Raw genomic sequence first — 20614 nt, 5'->3', positions numbered from 1 at the left:
AGCACGGCCCCAATGACACCTTGATTCTGGGCTTCTGGCCTCCAGGACGGGGAGAGAATCAGCTTCTGTTGTTTCAAGCCCCCCAGTTTGTGGCAATTTGTTCTGGCGGCCCCAGGACACTGAGACACCCTGTTCGTTCCTATTTCTAATACGTTCCTTTTTCTTTCTTTTTTTAACTGTAGTATAGTTGATTTACAATATTGTGTTTCAGGTGTACAGCAAAATGATTGTTATATATATATATTCTTTTTCAGATTATTTTACATTATAGGTTATTATAAGACGTTGAATATAGTTCCCTGTGCTCTACGTTAATTACTTGTTGCTTATGTATTTTATGTATGTCTAATATATTTCTGGTCCCTTTGATCTCTATGCCGACCTTGTTCGTTCTGCGTTTTCCTTGCCATTTGTTTCTGTCTTGGGTTTATTGTGAAATCAGGCTAACCGGAAAGTATCTGACTTTTTAAAAAAATTTTTATTTATTTTATTTATTATTTTTGGCTGCGTTGGGTCTTTGTTGCTGTGCGCAGGCTTTCTCTAGTTGTGGCGAGCAGGGGCTACTCTTCGTTGCGGTGCACAGGCTTCTCATTGTGGTGGCTTCTCTTGTTGTGGAGCACGGGCTTTAGGTGCGCGGGCTTCAGTAGTTGTGGCATGTGTACTCAGTAGTTGTGGCTCAGGGGCTCTAGAGCGTGGGCTCAGTAGTTGTGGCGCACGGGCTTAGCTGCTCCGCAGCATGTGGGATCTTCCCGGACCAGGGCTCGAACCCGTGTCCCCTGCATTGGCAGGCGGATTCTTAACCACTGCGCCACCAGGGAAGTCCCAGTACCTGACTTTTTGACCAAAAGAACTAGAATCATCTTCTCTGATTATTTACGCACATGGACAGCGGTGTCTTGGGGCAGCTAGACAGCAGAAGGGTGAAGGTGAAGAGACAGGCCGTGGAGGACCACCCTCCTGGGCCTTCACCATCACCCCTGCCCACTCCCCGGCCCCCACGGCTCTGACTCCGGCCTGGAGCTTCCCCGTCAGCGCAGGGACCAACAGCTGCTGGTCAGCCAAGACCCCATCCCCTCCTGCCCGCCTGCCGTGGGACCCTCAGCTGTTCCTTCCTCTCTGTGCTCTGTGACGCAAAGCATGTCAGCAAACCTGGGCACCTGGGTTCTCAGCTTTCTCACCTGGACCACACCAGTGACCTCCTGCCATGTGTATTAGCTTCCCTTTGGTGTAATTACCACCAGTGTCGTGTCTTAACACACACAAATGCACCGTCTCACAGTTCTGAAGGTCAGGCGTTCAGTCTGGGTCTCACAGGGCTATAAGCAGGGGTCGCAGGGCTGGTTCCTCTAGAGCCTCCAGGGGAGGACCCTCTGCCTTTTCCAGCTTCTGGAGGAGCCGCATTCCTTGGCTTGTGGCCCCGCGCCACTCCGACCTCTGCTTCTGTGCTCACCTCTCCTTCTCTGACTCTGACCTCCTGTCTCCCTGATACAGATCCTCGGGATGACATTGGGACCCTCGGACAACCCAGGGTTGTCTCACCTCAAGGTCCTTCACTTAATCCCAGCTGCAGAGCCCCTTTTGCCACGGGAGGCCACACATCCACAGGTTCCTCCTGGGGTCAGGTCATGGTCACCCTGCCCACCTCCCCAGCCTGCTGCCACCCCACAGTGGCCAGAGTGCCCTCTCTCCAGACGGCGGGCCCTTTCATGTCACAACCCAGCTTACCATCCTCCTGCAGCTCCCCTTGGTGCTTAGAACAAAATCCAAACCCATCCCTATGCCCACCGCCCGTAGGAGGTGGTCCTGTCCCCTAGCCAACCCCTCATCACAGCACAGCGGCTCCTGACACCCAAGTCACTCCAGCAGGGCCCGTGCTCAGGAGCCTTCCCGCCCCTGCCCTGAAGGAGGCCCCGTCCTGCCTATCATTCACCCCTTTATCATTGTCCCAAACTACCTGTGGCTCCGTTCACCTGTTCCTGTCTGTCCTCCTCCGAGTGAGTTCCGTGAGAGCTGAGGCCCCTGTGTGCCCAGAGTGTGCCGACCACACTCACCAAATATTTGTAAAGCAACGAGGAATTCCAGCAGAGGCTAAAGCCGGCCCGTCGCCGGTGTTGGCACAGAGCATTGTCCAGTTCCCAGCCAGTTATTCAGACACACAAAGAGCTCTTGGCCTCGGCGGGGGAAGAACAGAAGGGGCAGTGTCCTGTGTAGAGGCTCAAGTCTCGGCCTCTGGGCGTTCATTGTGCCACTTCAGCAAATGAGGTTCCCTCCAACTGTAACAAAACGACACCAGGAGCGGAGACGCTGTGCTTCTCTCTTGTCCCCCCTTCCGCCCCCATCATCTGGGAACCTTGCTCGTTTGACCTCCACCCCCAAATCTGAGCTTGGCCTTGGCTACCGGCAGCAGAGAATAATATTTATTGGCGGGGTGCCACAGCTTGGCCGAGCTCTGTAACGAGGAGATAAATGACACCCACATCTTGGCAGTAGAGGGTGACTGGTCCCTCCGGGTGGGAGAGCCTTGGGGAGCCTGGAGGGTGGTGATTGTCAGAGACAAATGGCAGCCACGCCCGGGAGGCGGGCATGGCCATGTCCCAGCACGTGTGCCATTCCTGCCCTCCGTCCCAGGGACCTTCACACAGTCTGGCGTGGTTGTTAATTACAGCGAGTTATACGATTATCTCCGGAGAATGCAATGTTGCATGATTTTGCCTAGGGCTGAAAAGATGTGTCCAACAGCCAAGTAGATGGAAGGCCAGTGAAGCAAAAGTCTTCTCTGGGTTAATAGAAATGGAAAACCTAATGTGAGTTTATTTTCATTTGCTCCCCCAGGGAGGAGCCCTCTGGTGTCCTAGAGACCCCCAAGGTGCCCGGCAAAGAGGCCAAAAGCAGACACCCAATGAGGAGGACTCGGCTTGCTTTACACGGGAGAAGGTCCAAGGTGCCCAAGAGGGTCGCACGGAGCCTCCAAGAGGCTGCGGGGCGGGGGCTGCTGTAGGAGTTTGCCATCAGAAGGCCCCCACCTACACCACCACTCATGGTGGCCATGTGGAACACATTTCACACAGGGAATTTCTGCATCCTTGTTAAACCTCATTTGTGTCACATGATGGACAGTTGAAACTGACTCGTGACCATCTCATGGACGGAGGGACCCTGCACATCATCTGGTGCCTCATGGCCCACCCAGGACCACGGCCTCAGATGCTCGGGGCATGACCCGCTCCCCTCTCCTGGCCTTGTTTGTTGAAACCTGCAGGATCCTATGCGCTAATTCCCAAGGAATGAAACAGCCGGAGGGACCCTAGAATGCCGGACTCTCATTCCAGCGGATTAATGGCTCTCCCAATACGATTGGACAAGTTTCAGAAGCTGCTTCCCTCCCACTTGACTCCCCTCCTGGTCTTTGGTTCCTCCTGCCTCCCAGGCAGGAGTCCTGGGTTGGAATAAGGGAAACTGCTGAATGCAGACTTGCGGGCCACGTAGAACACAAGCAAAGAGCGTGAGTGGCTCCTGGCACTGCACTTTGGTCCAAAGATCCACCAGTCTTTTTAAAATGAAATTGACAAACAATAGCTAGTTTGGCTTTGCCTTTTGAGCTTGAGGCCCCTGGTAACTGGGCAAAACCCTGCCAAAGAACTGAGGTGACCCCAGAAGGAGCCAGCAGAAGGGGAGGCCGGGCATGCCAGGCGTCAGAGTTGATGTGAGAGATCAGGGGCTGGTCTCAAGATGCCCAGACCGAGTTCCCACAGGCCCTGAGCAGTTGTTAGGCAGTCAGGGAAAGTGCAAGCCGCGTCCTGGTTTCCTCCTTACTTTCAACTCCTGCGGCATAAAATGTACTGAAGCCATTTCTTTAGGGATTAAAGGAAAGTGTTGGTTTTCTGAGAAGTTACAACATGTCCGAGCTCTCGCCCACACATTACTTGGCACGCGCTGCTCTTCTCTGATAACACCTGGAAACTAAGCCCCTTTTCTCCCCCTGCTGCTCTGTCATCTCCATCCTCTGCATTTCTATTTAAATGTAGAATCAGCTGGTCAGTTTGCATGCGCACAGGATGCCCTCTGGGATTTTGTTGGGTGGCACTGAATCTATAGATCAGTTTGGGACAAACGGACACCTTTCTGATGTTGAGTCTTCACTCAGTTATTCACATCTGTCCCTCCACCTACTCAGGGCTCCTTAAATTTCTCCTCAATGATACTTTGTGGTCTTCAGTGTTGAGGTCTTACACATCTTTTGTTCCATTTATTCATTGGCATTTGACATTTTTTTGATGCTCTTATAAATGGTAACTTTTTCTTTCCCCCAGGGGAAAGCACGAATGCAGTCTTCCACTACCACAAACTATGCAGTCGAGTTTCCCACATTTGGGGAAATTGCAGAGGTCAACACATCCGGAGTGCAATGGCTGAGCCTCACCCTGGGAAAACCACCTTCGTGATCATGGTCTCTCCCCTGCCAGTTAAGGATATAAATGGTAACTTTTGAAGATTTTTATTTTCTATTTGCTTGTTGCTGCTATATATATATTAAAAAAAAATTGTATGTTAATCTTGTATCCAGCAATCTGGCCACATTTAAGTGTTAATTCTAATCGATGATTGGTAAACGCTTTTGGATTTTCTACATTATGTTGTGTCTGAATAATGAGAACTTACTTTCTCCTTTCCCAAGGCTTATGCCTTTAATTTCTTTCTCCTGCTGTTTCACGCTGGCTGTGTTAAATGGATAGGGTGAGAAAGGATGTCACAGCTTTAGCTATTTCTTCCCCCTTCCCCCCATTAAAAAGCTTATGAAGGATTCTGGGAAGATTGCAGTAGTAACATAGTTTTTGGATATTCCAAGAGCCCCGCTTAAATACAGGTTGTACAACCAGATAGAAAAAGAAAAACTCCCGAGAGTGTACGATGGAGTTTCCCAGAGGCCACGTGACACGCTACAGCCCAACAGATTAAATGTACAAGCAGATATAAGAATCCAACTGTCTTCTTCTTCTTTTTTTTAATTAAAGTGGTGGGTTTTGTTTTTTTGAGGTTGTTTTTTTTTTTTTTTTTTTTTTCTTTTTTGGCTACACCACGTGGCTTGCGGGAACTTAGTTCCCCAATCAGGGATCGAACCTGTGCCCCCTGCAGTAGACGCTCAGAGTCCTAATCAATGGACCGCCAGGGAAGTCCCAAGAATCCAACTGTCTTCTATTAATGCAGACATTAAGACATTTGCAAGAACATGAAACAATGACACTCTTCTTACTAAATGTTGTGTTTTCAGAGATATAGTTACTTTTTATTAAAAAAAAACTTTTTATGTTAACATGTAATAGGATTATTACTGCCATTTTAAATGAATGAAGAAATATATCTTTAAAATAAAAAACATTCCACGGACAACATCTATAGCAAAACAAGGAGCTAAGGTGTTCCCACACAGCCTGGAGCCTCCGTGCGTGGGGTTGAGCCTCTGTAGGCCCAGACCGTGGGGTGTGGGGTCTGTGCGGAGAGGGCAGAGGGCAGTTACATGCTGAGTGTAGGGCCCCCGAACGCCCACAGGTGTGCCCTGCACAGCGCGGCAGCAGGCCAGGTTGACATCAGCAGGTGAAGCTGGCAGAGGTGTGGCTGCTGGGATAGTGGGGTGAGTGCGGGGCAAGCTGGTCGTATCTGAAGGGGCTGGAATGGTCCAGGCCCTGTGAGCTCTCGAAATGGCCAAGCTGGGCCTCCTTCCAGGACAGAGCCCTACGTGGAGGGAAAACCGCAGGGCTGGGGTCAGAGTTGAGCAGGGCAGGGAGAATGGGGACAAATGAGGGAGAGGGTGGGGATGAAAGGGGAGCTGCTGCCATGCATGTTAAAATCACATGAGACCAACAGAAGAAGTGTGTTTGTGAAAGAGGAAAAGCCATTGAACCAGGCCTCCTGCTAAAAGCTCGTGAACATTACATTCACATAAAAAGCAACAGAAAGGGCTTCCCTGGTGGCACAGTGGTTAAGAGTCCGCCTGCCAATGCAGGGGACACGAGTTCGAGCCCTGGCCCGGGAAGATCCCACATGCTGCCGGAGCAACTAAGCCCGTGCGCCACAACTACTGAGCCTGCGCTCTAGAGCCCGTGAGCTACAACTACTGAGCCTGGGCTCTAGAGCCTGTGAGCCGCAACTACTGAGCCTGTGAGCCGCAACTACTGCGCCCGCGTGCCACAACTACTGAAGCCCGTGGGCCTAGAGCCTGTGCTCCGCAACAAGAGAAACCACCACAATGAGAAGCCCACGCACCGCAATGAAGAGCAGCCCCCCCTTGCCTCAACTAGAAAAAGCCCGTGAGCAACAATGAAGACCAAACGCAGCCAAAAATGAAATAAATAAATAAATAAATTTATTAAAGAAAAAAAAAAAGCAACAGAAAACTATCAAGGTCAACCCCATACAAAGTTACTACAAGAAAAATTAGAATAAGCGGCAGAATGACATTCCTACAGAGAATGAGAAGACTTCAGAAGGAGGCGTTGAAAAAAAGAGAAAAACTGAAACATGCTGTTTCAAAATAAGCTAAAAATATTTAGGACAATGATACAAAATATGAGAAAAACACCATTATAAGTCAATTTTTAAAACTCAGAAATGACAGACTCCAGAAAAGAATTAAAAATAAAAGAAAAGGGGGCTTCCCTGGTGGCACAGTGGTTAAGAATCCACCTGCCAATGCAGGGGACACGGGTTCGAGCCCTGGTCCGGGAAAATCCCACATGCCGTGGAGCAACTAAGCCCGTGCGCCACAACTACTGAGCCTGTGCTCTAGAGCCCGTGTGCCACAACTACTGAAGCCTGCGTGCCTAGAGCCCGTGCTCCGCAACATGAGACGCCACCACAATGAGAAGCCTGTGCACTGCAATGAAGAGTAGTCCCCTCTCGCTGCAACTAGAGAAAGCCTGCGCGCAGCAACAAAGACCCAACGCAGCCGAAAATAAATAAATAAACCAAAAAAAAAAATTAAAGAAAAAAGAAAAGGAAAGGGACGTTCCTGGCGGCCCAGTGGTTCAGATTCCGCTTCCACTGCATGGGGCAGCGGTTTGATCCCTGGTCGGGAATTAAGATCCTGCGTGCCAAAAAAAGAAAAAAAAAAGAAAAAATCATTTCCTAAGTGAAGACTAAATTAGAAGAAACACAAGAGTCAATAAACACCATAAATAATGCTTTAAGAGAAGTAGAAGGTGAGAAGGAGAAATGTTTTAAAATTCAAAAGGAAACAAAGAATGTGGGACAAATTCGTTGAGGGATATTCTAATTCCATCCTCCCAGGTGTCCTGGAGACTCCTAGCGCCCTAGTGAGCTCACGGCGGGAATGGGGTCGGCCAAGCCACAGAGGCTGGCGTTTTAAACTATATATTTATATCTATAGATTCTTTCAGATTCTTTTCCCTTGTAGGTTATTACAAAATATTGAGTAGAGTTCCCTGTGCTATACAGTAGGTTCTTGTTGGTTATCTATTTTATATGTAGTAGTGTGTTGGCTTTTTAAAACAATAGCCTTTATTTTTTGGAGCAGTTATAGATTCACAGCAAAATCAAGCAGCAGGTCCAGAGTCCCCGCTCACCCTGCCCGGCATGGACTTCCTGTACCACGGTCCTGCACCTGGTACAGTCACCCAGGTTTATTCTCTCCCTAGGTTGGGGGTAACTTCTTTTTTTTTTTTTAATAAATTTATTTATTTATTTATTTATTTTTATTTTTGGCTGCGTTGGTTCCTCGTTGCTGCACATGGGCTTTCTCTAGTTGCGGCGAGCGGGGGCTACTCTTTGTTGCGGTGCACAGGCTTCTCATTGTGGTGGCTTCTCTTGTTGCAGAGCACGAGCTCTAGGCGCGTGGGCTTCAGTAGTTACAGCGTGTGGCCTCAGTAGTTGTGGCTCATGGGCTTAGTTGCTCCGTGGCATGTGGGATCTTCCCGGACCAGGGCTCGAACCCGTGTCCCTGCATTGGCAGGTGGATTCTTAACCACTGCGCCACCAGGGAAGCCCTAGGTTGGGGGTAACATCTGAGGCCACTGCTGCATGGTAAGAGGGGGTGTGTTCTGGTATCACTGTCCTGAGTAGACGGAGGTGGAAGTGGATGTGGGGTGGCCATGGGGAACCAGGGAAAGGGACGGTCACTGAGCCAGGGGACAGCTGAGCAGGAGCTGGAGGGGCTGTAGTGGGTGTCACAGTGCTCCCAGCCCCTCCCAGTTACAGAAAGCTCCTGGGCCGAGGGGCCCCTGTAGCCCGGGGCTCGGGGCCTGGAGGAGGGCAGCGGACCCCTGGTCCTGGTTGCACAGCTGCAGCCCCAGTGGCTTTTCTTTGTGCTGTTCCTGGATGTTCCCAGATTTGCAAAATCAACCCAGGGGTATTCTGCAAGGCCAACACGGGGGGAAGGGGAAGGGGGAGGACTAATTTGGGCAGTTCATGTGGAGTGAACTGTAGTTCAGGCCTGTGGGGGAGCAGGGAGAGGGCACAACCGTGGGCACGGAGCTCACAGGTGGAGCCACTGCCCGGTGCGGGGCACAGGACCCAGCGCCTCAGCCTCATCCGCCCCCCCAAGCTCCGCCCTCCCAGGTGTGCAGGGGCCACGAGCTCTCCCAGCCCAAGATTGTTCAGAGGCCGCCGCAGAAAGACCAGGGCCTGGGTAAGACACTGTCCACTTTCTCCAATTCTGGCCTGAAGGGCCGAGCGGCTCTGGGTGAGCGACTCAGAACTCTGGTCAGTTATGCGGCCCCGCAAGGTCATTGCAATTTTTACTGTGGTCACTGATTCAGAAAAGCACTGCTCCTCGGATCCCTGGTTTTGGCCTCGTTTGACAATCACATGAAATAAGGATTGTCCCATGGATGAAATCACTAACATTCCCAGCTCCCTGTGGCCGGCGGCCCCTGAGCGGGAGAAACAAGTAACTCAGTGTTCCCTTTGGTGCACGGTGGGGACATTTTGATCTTTGCATCCCTTACCTAGGGGTTTGTTTTGTTTTTCTGAGTGGAACCCCATGACCTTGGGCAGCTGGAGGAAGGTATCCTGGTTACCTGGTTACCGGGAGACCAGTGGTGGAGGAGGGCCCGGCCTCGGCAGGATTCTCTTACAGATTCCTTTCCTTTTTTTTCAAGTAAAGACCTCATCTCGCTGCATGGAAGTGAGTCTTAAATGATGTCCTCTGTCGGTGCTTCAGCTATGGGGTTCGGGGGAGACTCTGGGGATGGGAGGGCATCAGTGAAACACAGCACGAGGATCTGTGCTATTCCAGGCATGGGTGGGGAAGGGGCAGAAAGGGCCACAGTCACAGGAGTGAGGGGAACTCTCTAAGTAATGGGACTCTCAAAAAAAGCTTTAATCCCTAATGCCACCCAAGATTCTAGACAATTCCCACCCCAGAGAACTCTGCATCTTCACAGCTCGGCAGTGCACAGTGCTGGGCAAAGCTCGGGGTATGTACTAAGTAGTGAATGACTGATACTCAGAATCTCGAGAGCAAGGCCGCGGGAGCGGTGAGGAGGACAGAGGGTACCCCAGAGGGATGGAGGGCAGCCATTGTGGAGGCTGGCTGGGGAGAGGTCAAAGGAAGGTCTCCATTGTAGCCCAAAGACATTTCAGAGACAGCCGGACGCTTCCACTCGGGGCGTGTTTTCTCCCAAGAGCAGCAGGTGGGGCCTCCTGGGTGGGAGCCACACCAGGTGGGCAGGGGCGCTGTGCGGTCCGCACTCTGAGAAGTGAGCTGCATCTAAATGCAACGATCCTGAATGGGACCAGACAAAGGATATTAGTGGTGTCGACTTAAAAAAATATTCACAACCTAAAAGTTGAGAGTTATGTTTTATTCGGCGGGAATTTTTAGGACTTCAAGCCCAGGAGGCAGCATCGCAAGTAACCCTGAGAGAATTGCTCCCAGGAGGCGAGGGCAGGTAGAGCCAGATTATATAGAAGTTTTGCAACGAAAGGCAATTTAGTCTGAACGTCCAAAGATTATTGTTAATTAAAGGAAAACCAGATATCTCAAGTTAAAGGAATTTAGCGCTTTTCTATGTATGGGAAGATGCAAGAGTCTGGGCTCACTGAACCCATTCCTTTGATGTGCACCTCAGCCATCTGGGGCCAGTATCCCCTGTTTTCACATCCTGAATTTCCCCAGGGCTAACCATAGGGAGTGGCTGCGGTCTGATGGCTGCTAGGTGGCAGGCATTCTTTTCCTTCCTGAGTTTCCTCAGGGTTCACCACTGGCAGTGGCTGCAAGCGCTGATGACTGTGGCATCCTTTGTTTACTGATATGGCAGAAGATACTCCACTTCTCAGTGGGGACACCAGCCAAGTCCAAATAACGTCTGCAGTTTAGCTACTAGTCACGTTCCTGTGTTGGTTTCTCCATTTTGACCGACTTACCATGTCCTGGAAGATGAACACACAAAAACGCAGAACTATCTTTGCAACTTTTTTGCAAATCTAAAAGTATTCCAAAGGAAAAAAAAAAGTATCTGATTAAAAAAAAAAAAAAAAAAGGAGCCAAAGGTGAAAGCAATAGTAAGGCAGGGGAGGGGAGAGGGCAGGTGTGGGGGCAGGTGCAGGGGCAGAGGGCGAGGCCGGAGAGCCCATTATAAACCCGGTGGAGAGAGCCGCGTGGGTCTGACTGCAGGAAGCACAGAGGCGGGTCGGCTCTTGTTCTTTCCGACACTTTGATGACAGAGATGACGGTGTTGAAGGTTGAGATTTTAAGAACAAACAGTTGGCCTCCCCATGAGCCCTTGGTACTGCTTTCCTCACCTGGCAGGCAGGAGGGAGGATTCTTGCTGTGCCCAACAGTTAAGCAAACAGTAATTTACAGGTTTCCATAGACATCTGAAGACACTGGGTGACTGTGACGCCAGGGTTGGCAAACAATCCTTTTCCCAGACATCACCCCCCCGCCCCCGCCCCCGTCATCTTTCCGGATTAGGAAAGCCTGGCCGACTCCTCTGGGGCCCCAGGGCTCCGGCTGTGCCTGCCCCAGTGTCCTATCTGAAGGCTGGCAGGCCTGGTCCTCCCTCGGTTCATCCTACAAAATGATCACAAAGCCTGCACCGAAACCCCTCTTAAAAACGCAGCTTCTGGGACTTCCCTGGCGGTCCAATGGTTAGGACTCTGAGCTTCCAATGCCAATGCCGGGGGCCCAGGTTCGATCCCTGTTCGGGGAACTAACATCCTGCAAACCATGCGGCGCGGCCAAAAAAACCCTCGAAAAACCAAAAACCAACGCAGCTCCTAACACATTATGCATCAGGGAGGTAAGAGTTAGTTCGAAGAGCCACTTTTATTTTATTTATTTTATTTTTTTTTATTTTTGGCTGCACTGGATCTTCTTTGCGGTGCGCAGGCTTCTCATTGCGATGGCTTCTCTTGTTGCAGAGCACGGGCTGTAGGCACACGGGCTTCAGTAGTTGTGGCTCGCGGGCTCCAGAGCACAGGCTCAGTAGTTGTGGTGCACGGGCCTAGGTGCTCCGCAGCATGTGGGATCTTCCCGGACCAGGGATCGAACCCGTGTCCCCTGCATTGGCAGGAGGATCGTTAACCACTGCGCCACCAGGGAAGCCCCGAAGAGCCACTTTTCCCAGCCTCCCGTCCCGGCCCCTCTTGGCCACCTGCCTGGGGACCAGCCAACCTCCAGTGTGACAGCGCAGGGGGCACGGTCCGTGCCACGAGCTGTGGGTGCTTCTACTTCCAATGCCGGAGGCTTTCCTGTGGGCTCAGCCCTGGCAGTGGTGAGTCCCAGGCCCTCCTCCCGGACGCCATGCGGGGATGATGCAAGGTCAGTGTCACATGGCCTGTGGCCGTCTGTGGGGAAAGGCTGACCTCTGGTGGCCAGCTCCCATATTGCTGCCTCCGTGCTCCTCCCGGCTTCTACGCTGTCTGCATCCCCCCACGGGAGGCTGGGGACACCAAGGCCTGTCCGTCCCATCCCGGGTGACCCAGGCCCTCCCCACCCCACGGGCGCCTTCCTGGCTGGGGGTCATGAGGGTGTGTGGGGTAGGGTGAGCTCACCCCTCAGGCCCCTTTCTCCTTGTGCGGACTATGTCCACAGCACTGTGGCCCTGGGCCTGGCTCCCGGCTATGGGTTCTGGTGGTCCACTAGGACCATGGGGCTGCTCCTCAACCCTAAGGGGGCTCCGTCTGCTCTTGCTGAGCCCAGATCCCCGAGTCTGCGTCCTTCCGTCCTCGGCCCAGGAGAGGGTCCGGGCGGCTCTGTCTCAGTAAAAGCCAGAGGGTACTCAGCCTGCTCTGCCCTGGCCGCTCGGACCAAAGTGGCCTGATGCTAAGACAAAACAAGACACCCCCTCCTGCCTTGAAGAGTATTGTCACCAAGTCATTATTTTATCACCAAGTAATGCTGACAGCAGACCCTTCGATGCCTCCTCCATGTCAAGGGTCAGAAGTGGGGAGGGGTCAGGGCAGGGGGAGGATGCCCGGTTCACATAGTACCTGGTAATTTCTTTTTTTTTTTGGCCACACCACGCGGCACGTGGGATCGTAGCTCCCCGACCAGGGATCGAACCCGTGCCCCTTGCGGTGGAAGCGTGGAGTCTTAACCTCTGGACTGCCAGGGAAGTCCCAGTACCTGGGAATTTTTAATGTGGTAAGTCTGGTGACCAGGTTTTCTCTCTCTTTTTTTCTTTTTTTGCTTGTTCTTTTATTATTATTATTAAACATATACTAATGTGAACATTTCCCATGTGCCTGTGGGTAGAGCCCTTGCTAGGTGGCCCAGCCTGTGACAGATGTTTCCTCATCTTTATTGGGGTATCTCAGAGGTATCCCAGGAAGACGGGGTCTTCTGCCAGCCAGGAAGCAACCATTAACGTCAAATGCACAGCAATTGGTCGGTGAGCAGGCTGTAGTGACACCGTGAGCCTTGCATGCCACCCACTCGAGAGCCTGCAGTTTCATATCCGTGTCCTAGAGACAGCACCCCAAAAACCTACTTTCTGGGCGGTGGGCATTGGCTCCCGAGACCCCACCTGCTGTAGCACTGCTCTTACAGGCTTGCTACTTTTTTTGGATGAATCGAGGGTAACATTAAATACATTACTGTAGGGGAACAAAATTTGCAGGCCAGACACCCAAAATGTCTCTGGCCTGCAAATTATTTCAAGCTGAAAACAATCAAGACACCAAAAGTCTCGGGAAAAATCTTTGACCTTCCTCCAGCTGCCCGAAGGATTTAGATAGAGGGCTTGTTCCCAGAATAGAGCTATCCCCTGATATGTCTGCAAAGAATATGGGCCAGCGGAGATCAGGGTCCACTCGGCGTCCCATTGTCTCTGCCCAGCCCAGCAAACAGATATTTACCAACATCTCCACGTGAATGACCTTCCTCCCCTATGAAGTCCCAAACCACCGCCCTCACCATCCTCTTTTGTGTTTAGCTGAAAATGGTATTTAAGGCGAGGGTTTCGGCCATTTTGGTGAGTTACTCAGCTTTTCTGGATCTCTCCCATGTATACGTGTTATTAAACTTTGATTTTTCTCCTGTTAATCTGTCCCATGCCAATCCAATTCATAGACCAGGCAGAAGAGCCTAGAAGGGTAGAGGAAAAGTCTTCCCCGACATGACTCATGTAAAACTATGCCCCATGTCCTCACCAGCATTTGGTATTGTCAGTGTTCTGGGTTTTGGGCATTCTGATGGGTGTGTGGAGGCGTCTCCTGGCTGTTTTAACTTGCATTTCCCTGATGACATATGTGGAGCATCTGCAATCCTTATAAAATCACTAGTTAATGCTGTCATCCTAGAGAGAGGTTATCTGAGAGACTGGGAGGTAAGACATTTTGATGGGATGTTAAGGCCTCGGAGTGGAGTCCTACCTGGGAGGGTCCGGGTGGCAGAGGAGCATGAGGGCCTTGCACAGCTTCACAGCAATTTCACCGGCGTCACGATTTTGCCTTTGATCAGCTTCCACCCATTCCCCGGAATAACCTACTTTTTGTTTTAACTCTCAACATTGACAGTGTTTCCGGGGCCCATCGAGGCAGAATTCCCCTCTGCCCACCCCAGGCCTTCCTTCTCAGGCCAGAGAGAAAAACACTAAGGAAGGAAGGGGGGTGGGGGATGGTGAGAGAAAGAGAGAAAGAAGGGAGGAAGGGAGAGTAAGGAGAAAAAGTTGCCCGCCACTCCACTGCTACAAGGATCAAGCCTTTGGCCCCTGCAGTCGCCCACCAACAGTGAGGGGAATTCAGGATGGAAAAAAACAGGAAGCACTCTGTGCTTTGGATACAGACCCCTTAGATAGTGAAGTTACATATCTAAGGAAAAGTCTCAATGACCCCAGATTCTTGCATCTTTCCACACGTAGAAAAGCACACTAAAATCATTAACTTGAGATGGCCGTTCTTTGTGATTAGCAGTAATCTTTTCATGCTTGATTACATATTTTTCCCAGCAAAAAATTCCTATATATCCTGGCTTCTCCCTTATCTCTTCTGAGAGGGGTATAGTCCTCAGGAAGGTCCCCGAATGAACTTAACTGACAACTTTTACGCTGTGCCTTTTCCTTTCAGTCAAGAGAAGGCAGGAAGGAAGAACAGCCAGTGTGAGATAGGAATCGGGGTGAGAGCCTACACCAAACCCGTTAGTGGGGATGTGGAGGATCAGAGTCTAAAAGTTTGCTATGAGAGGATGAAACCTGCAATCGAAGCTGCTTCTCAGGGAAGATAGGACAGGCATCTTATTCAAAATGTGTCGACTGTGCATTTATTCACCGGTCCTATGTTCCTCTAACAGATCTTTCTAGGTCTTCATTTTTATCTCCCTTGAGTTTTGATTTCCAGTGTGTGTGGTTCTTAGTCTTTGGGAATGAGTGATCCACATACAGGACATTATTGTGAAATATTTGACCAGCTCAAACATTCCCCTCCTCTGACCATGGTGGACAAACCTTCTCTGCATCAAGTCGTGCTGTCATTTGGGGGGTTTGATTCATTCGCTGTTTATTCATAATTTATTAACATTTAGCAAATAGTGCAACATTTTTGTCCTGGGGATACGAAGGTGAATAAGGTACAGCCTGAGGGAGACTGACACCTAGCGGAGGAGAGACACAGCACATGGATTACTATAAAGCAATAAGCTCCAGCGTATCCTAGCTCCTAGCGTATCCTGGGGACCATTCCAGGAAATGCATTAATGGGAAAATCTTGACTTACTTGGAAATCAGATAACATGAACATTATTCCTGGCATGCCTTTGAAATACTGGGCACCACTTAACCAATTCTCCAATCCAGTCTTTGAGTGCTCTCTAACAACGTAGAACTCTCAGGTTTTCATGTAGAAGAAGTCTTTGTTGCATTTCACACGTTTTATATTAATTGCATCATTCATGAATGATGCAGTTAACGGCCAAGGATAGGAGGATGTGGTTAGGTCTCTGCCCAGAACTTAGGTTTCAGAACTGCGATTCCGTGAAGGGTTAACACCTGGCCCCCTCCAGATGGCCTGAGGTCAGAGCCTCTCTGGAAGAGGCGGGAGAACAGCCCTTCTGGAGAATTAGAAAGTTTAGTGCGTGCGATCTATTTTCAAAGCCGGGCAGCTGGAATTTAAGGGGCCACGGCTATGAACCCTGAGCATAAATTGCTGACTGTGAGATGATCAGGCTTGAAAACTGAGCTGGTTCCTGGGTCAGGCAGGATTAAAGGGCCAGATGCTCAAAACAGTGATATTACGGGGATTTAAAAAAATCAACTTAAAGAATCACCAATATCTCCAACTATTTGGGCAAGGAGTTTTACCTTTTTAAAAACAAATTTAACCTTAGGGACAGATTTGCAGTTTCGCACACTGCATGTTCTCTAGGCTGCTGCCTCGAAATCTGCGTGCAGGAAAGCTGGCTTTGGGCTGTGTTTGGGCAGGTTTAGGGGACACAGTGGCCGGGAAACAGATGAGCAGTTGCAGGCTCACAGGGCAGCACGCAAGGTCGTTGGCTTCATCACAACCTGTTCCCTGACTCGCTGTGATGTTACAGGTGCCTTTCGAGTTTGCAGTTAACATACCCAGCACGGCTCTGTCTTTCGTCGCATTTCCTGCACTATTATCTAGGTTTTGGTGTTTCCTCCTCCCCAATTTTTGCATCTGATGACTTACAGAATGTCCTTGATCTTCATGTGATGGCTCTGAGATGGGTGATAAAGAAGATGGGGCAATGGCAAGAATGAAGAAGGCCCTGCACTTCTGAGCCAAGCAGATGAGTGAAACTACAACACAGATCTTTGCTTAAAATCAGTCAGCAGGAAATTCCCCCCCATGCTAAGCGTGGATGTGCGTGGGAGAGAAGAAATACGGGCTGTGCCTGTATTTTCCGAATTTTAAAAGTTAGTATATATTAATGACACACTGAAAAATACCATTTAAAGACTGAAGCAGTGCTGTAATATGGTAGACTAAGTTATCTGGACCAATCCTCCCATTCAAACTAGAAAATGATGGATAAATGTTGAAATGAGTCTTCTTAAAGGCATCAGAAGGGTAACAAGGAGTAAAGAATCACCAAATCGGAACCTAACGGGAAGTACATACAAAAAAAAACTGAGTAGAGGCTGGGCTCTGAGATGGCTTTTGCTTCCGGGCATGGGCAAGTGTTGCCATGTTTGACTTGGGTTTGACAGCCTCAAAGGGCAAGGAGAAAGCTCAGCAAATCCAAGGCTGTCCTAGGTGGGAGCTACAGGGCCGTTCCCTGCAGATGAAGCTAAGGTGCCAAGAGCTGTGCCTGAGGATGAGGGTGCAGCAGAAGTAAGCCTGCTGCCCAGAACCTCGGGAACAGAGAAGGTCACCCCAGTGCCGAGCGGGGTATGTGGGAAGGCAAGGTCCCTGAGATACTGTAACCACATCCAGGCTGTCCTTGGATTCTCAGCCTCAATTTACATCACCTGGGTTGTCCAAAAGAAACTTAAGACACTAATCTGGACTCAGGATGTCATGAGCTGGCAGTGTCCAAGGCTGTCTGGCAGAAGCAAAAGCAATTACCCTTGGGAAAAAGATGCTTTCGCTGAAATCTTTCGAAGGTTATTCACAAGCAGTTCTTCAAGGATATGAGCAGCGTCACTGCAGCACAAACTGATTAACATACATTATTTAAGGACAAGACAAGCTTGAAAACATCTGCAGGGAACTGAAAGCTATAAAAGTGATCCAGCAGATTTGAGAAAAATTGAAGCTCTGAAAATTACTAATCATAATAAAAAATTATATGGACAAGTTAGACAGATGTGATGGGGCTGAGCAAACAATCCATGAACCAGCAGATAAAAGGAGGAATTATCTAGAATGCAGCACAGAGGGACAAACAGAGGGAAAACGGAGAAGAGAGGTTAACAGACCCAGGAGAAGAGAGAGACGAGGGGGCAACGGCATCCTCTGAAGAGAGGATGACAGAGAAATCCCGGGCCTGTAAGGCCACCACACACAGCCTCACGAGGACCAGCAATTCCCAAGCAAAGTGAATACAAAGAAATAAATGTCTAAACGTATCTTAGTGAAACTGCAGGATAATGGAGATGAAGAAAAAAAAACGCAAAAGCAGGTGGAGAAAAAAAATTACTTTCCAGAAAGATCTTTAGAAAATCTCCAAATGTCTGGAAATGAAATAACACACTTCTAAGTAGCCCAAGGGTCAAAGAAGAAATCAAAAAGGGAATCAGGAAGTATCTTGAACTGAATGAAAATCAAAACAACATATTAAGATTTGTAGGATGCAGCTGAAGTAGAATTAAAGGGAAATGGAGAGCACTGAATTCTGAGATCTCTCAAATCAATGAATTGGATTAGAAATAAATAACAGAAGGATCTCCAAATGTTTGGAAATTAAACAGCACACTTTGACCCAAAAGAGGAGAAAGTTTTGCTTTCAGCCACGATGGAGCAGAGAGACTGGGTTTCCCCTTTCCCCTCACATGTCTATTAAACTGGACAAAATACATGAAACAAGGGTTTTGATGTCACTCCCTCCCTTGCCTTCCCTCTTCCCCTTCTCCCCCCATCCTCTCCTTCTGTACTTATTCCCTGCTTCATTTCACAGAGCATTTGAGGAATATCATCGTGTTTATCTCATTAGAACAAAACCTCCTTGAAGCTGGTGGCTGGGTCTTCTGTTTTGTGTCTCACGTGTCCTGGTACAACATCCCCGCATTGTGGTAACCAATTAATGTTGTTAAATGAAATGATCGTCAGCCAGTTCAAAACCGTGACCCCACTTTGCAGCACAGAGAATCTCTTAAATTTGTATTTTGCTTTTTACTTTTCTAAGCTTTTTAAATTTCACTTGATTCTCTCAAGAGTTCTGTGTAGGGGTCTTCCCTGGTGGCGCAGTGGTTGAGAATCTGCCTGCTAATGCAGGGGACACGGGTTCGAGCCCTGGTCTGGGAAGATCCCACATGCCGCGGAGCAACTAGGCCCGTGAGCCGCAACTACTGAGCCTGTGTGTCTGGAGCCTGTGCTCCACAACAAGAGAGGCCGCGATAGTGAGAGGCCCGCGCACCACGATGAAGAGTGGCCCCCGCTCGCCACAACTAGAGAAAGCCCTCGCACAGAAACGAAGACCCAACGCAGCCAAAAATAAATAAATTAATTTAAAAAATAATAATAATAACAAATGTTCAAGTACAATTGGTGTCTTAAAAAAAAAAAAGAGTTCTGTGTAGTAGGTGGGTGGGTTTAATATGATCACTTTCCAGGTGGGAAAGTACAAAGACCCACTGCATCTATAGCACACTTGGGAGATCTCTCCAATTACACTGATTATTTGTGGTGAGGGTAATTAGATGTTAGGTGTATTGTTAATTTTTTCTCTTCTAGATTTCAACTTGAAGACAGCAGAGGGCGCCTGACCACACAAAAGGTACACTAAATGTTAATGATATATTAGATTTAAGATTATTCATTAAAGTTTCAAAAATGTGAATTTCACTAAAATAGGACCGTGTACTTAATCTTTCTACTATTTTAGGATTCTGATCTCATTTTAAATGTTCTCTTCTCCTTCTTTCTTGGTAATGAGAGTTTCAACCTCACGTAAATCACCATGACACTATTAATTCCAAGAGCCTTCCAATTGAGCTTCAAGATTCTTTCAGATAATAAAAGTATGAAATCCTGCATCTACCAGATCCTTCCAAATCTTCAGCAGGGAATAGGCTCCCCCTTCCGTAGCTCTTAAGAGGCGACCCCCGTAATGTGTTGCAGACAGATGCGCTGTGACTGAAGGGCCATCTTACTTCAAGTGTATTGCCTCCAGGTTACCTAATATTCTCAGAAAAGTATAAAAGGATTAGGCATGCTCTTAGTCATATTGCACTAGAGGGAAAGTAATGGTTTCTGAGGAGCACTAGTGAGGCTTTCGCCATTTGTAGCTCATTGTTGAAAGCGATTATGTCTGCAGGTTCAGGGGCCAGGTTCCTGTGAAATTCTGCAGCTCCCTTCCAATTGGCTTCTAGCTGGTTCTTTTCTCTATCATCTCACATGTCCTCCCATTCTCCTACAATCAGTGTTGGGGACGGCAGCAGCTTGAATCCTATTCCACCCCCCCCAACACCCCGTAGTTCCCCAAATTTTCTTTTTCTTTTTTTTAAAGATTTAATTTTTAAATTTATTTTTGTCTATGTTGGGTCTTCGTTGCTGTGCGCGGGCTTTCTCTAGTTGTGGCGGGCGGGGCTACTCTTCGCTGTGGTGCGTGGGCTTTTCCTTGTGGTGGCTTCTCTTGTTGTAGAGCACAGGCTCTAGGCGCACGGGCTTCAGTAGTTGTGGCTCACGGGCTCTAGATAGCAGGCTCAGTAGTTGTGGCGCACGGGCTTAGTTTCTCCGCGGCATGTGGGATCTTCCCGGACCAGGGCTTGAACCCATGTCCACTTCGTTGACAGGAGGATTCTTATCTACTGTGCCACCAGGGAAGCCCTATTTTTCTTCTGGAAGACTAGGCTAATGGACAAGGCTTGGAGTTGGCTGAAAAAGCATTCCTCCCTGGCTGCTCAGAGATTAGTAAATTGATTGGATCTAAGTTGATTTTGTTACAGACCAGGATTCTTGGACTCCTTAATCAATAGAAATTGATAAGAGGCCAGAGAAGAAATTCAGGCAAGGCTTTATTGGGACTTGTGCTGCAGCACGAGGGAGCGAAACCAAGTAGCAGGTTCCTTTGCTTGCTCCCTGATGGGGGATGGGGGTGGGGGGGGCGAGCTGGTACCTTACATGGGGTGAGGGCATGAGCCGGTCCACGGGTTGGTCTCCAGCAGTGGCTTTGGTGGTCTGCCCCCCCCGCAACTTGGCGGTGCTGAGTAGAGGGATCATTTGCAGTACCCGTGCTTTGCTTCCTTACTCCTCAGAAGTGGCAGTTGGGTCTTTTGTCTTTTTGTATCTTGTTCATAGTTTGCCCCAACTGCCACATGCATGCAGTTATTTTTAATCCCTTAGTTTCTTTGTATTTTGTTTGGAGGCGATTTGTCCAGGTGCAAGCACTGCACCAAAAGGTCTCAGGTCCCAGCCTGTCACAATTTCTTTAAGGCTGAGCCTTGTGGTGGTTCACCCACAAAGTAGGAAAAGAGATTATTTCCTGATTTATGCTTTCCCTTTGCCAAATGTTTGCTTGTGCTTGTCCTTAATT

The 20614-nt window shown here is 49.2% G+C and overlaps 1 long non-coding RNA gene across 1 annotated transcript; it reads right to left on the bottom strand.

The window, feature by feature from the left end:
* Positions 1 to 473: 473 nt before the first annotated feature.
* Positions 474 to 19944, bottom strand: LOC309648407. Its single transcript, XR_014256655.1, has 2 exons — positions 10140 to 19944; positions 474 to 9739 (listed from the first exon to the last, which is right to left on the bottom strand). It is a non-coding gene; the product is annotated as an uncharacterized lncRNA (long non-coding RNA).
* Positions 19945 to 20614: the final 670 nt, after the last annotated feature.

This window comes from Balaenoptera physalus (assembly GCF_965194825.1).
Source record: "Balaenoptera physalus genome assembly, chromosome: 19".
Taxonomy (NCBI): domain Eukaryota; kingdom Metazoa; phylum Chordata; class Mammalia; order Artiodactyla; family Balaenopteridae; genus Balaenoptera; species Balaenoptera physalus.
The sequence above is the reverse complement of the archived record's forward strand: the minus strand, read 5'-3'. Positions and strand labels throughout refer to the sequence as shown.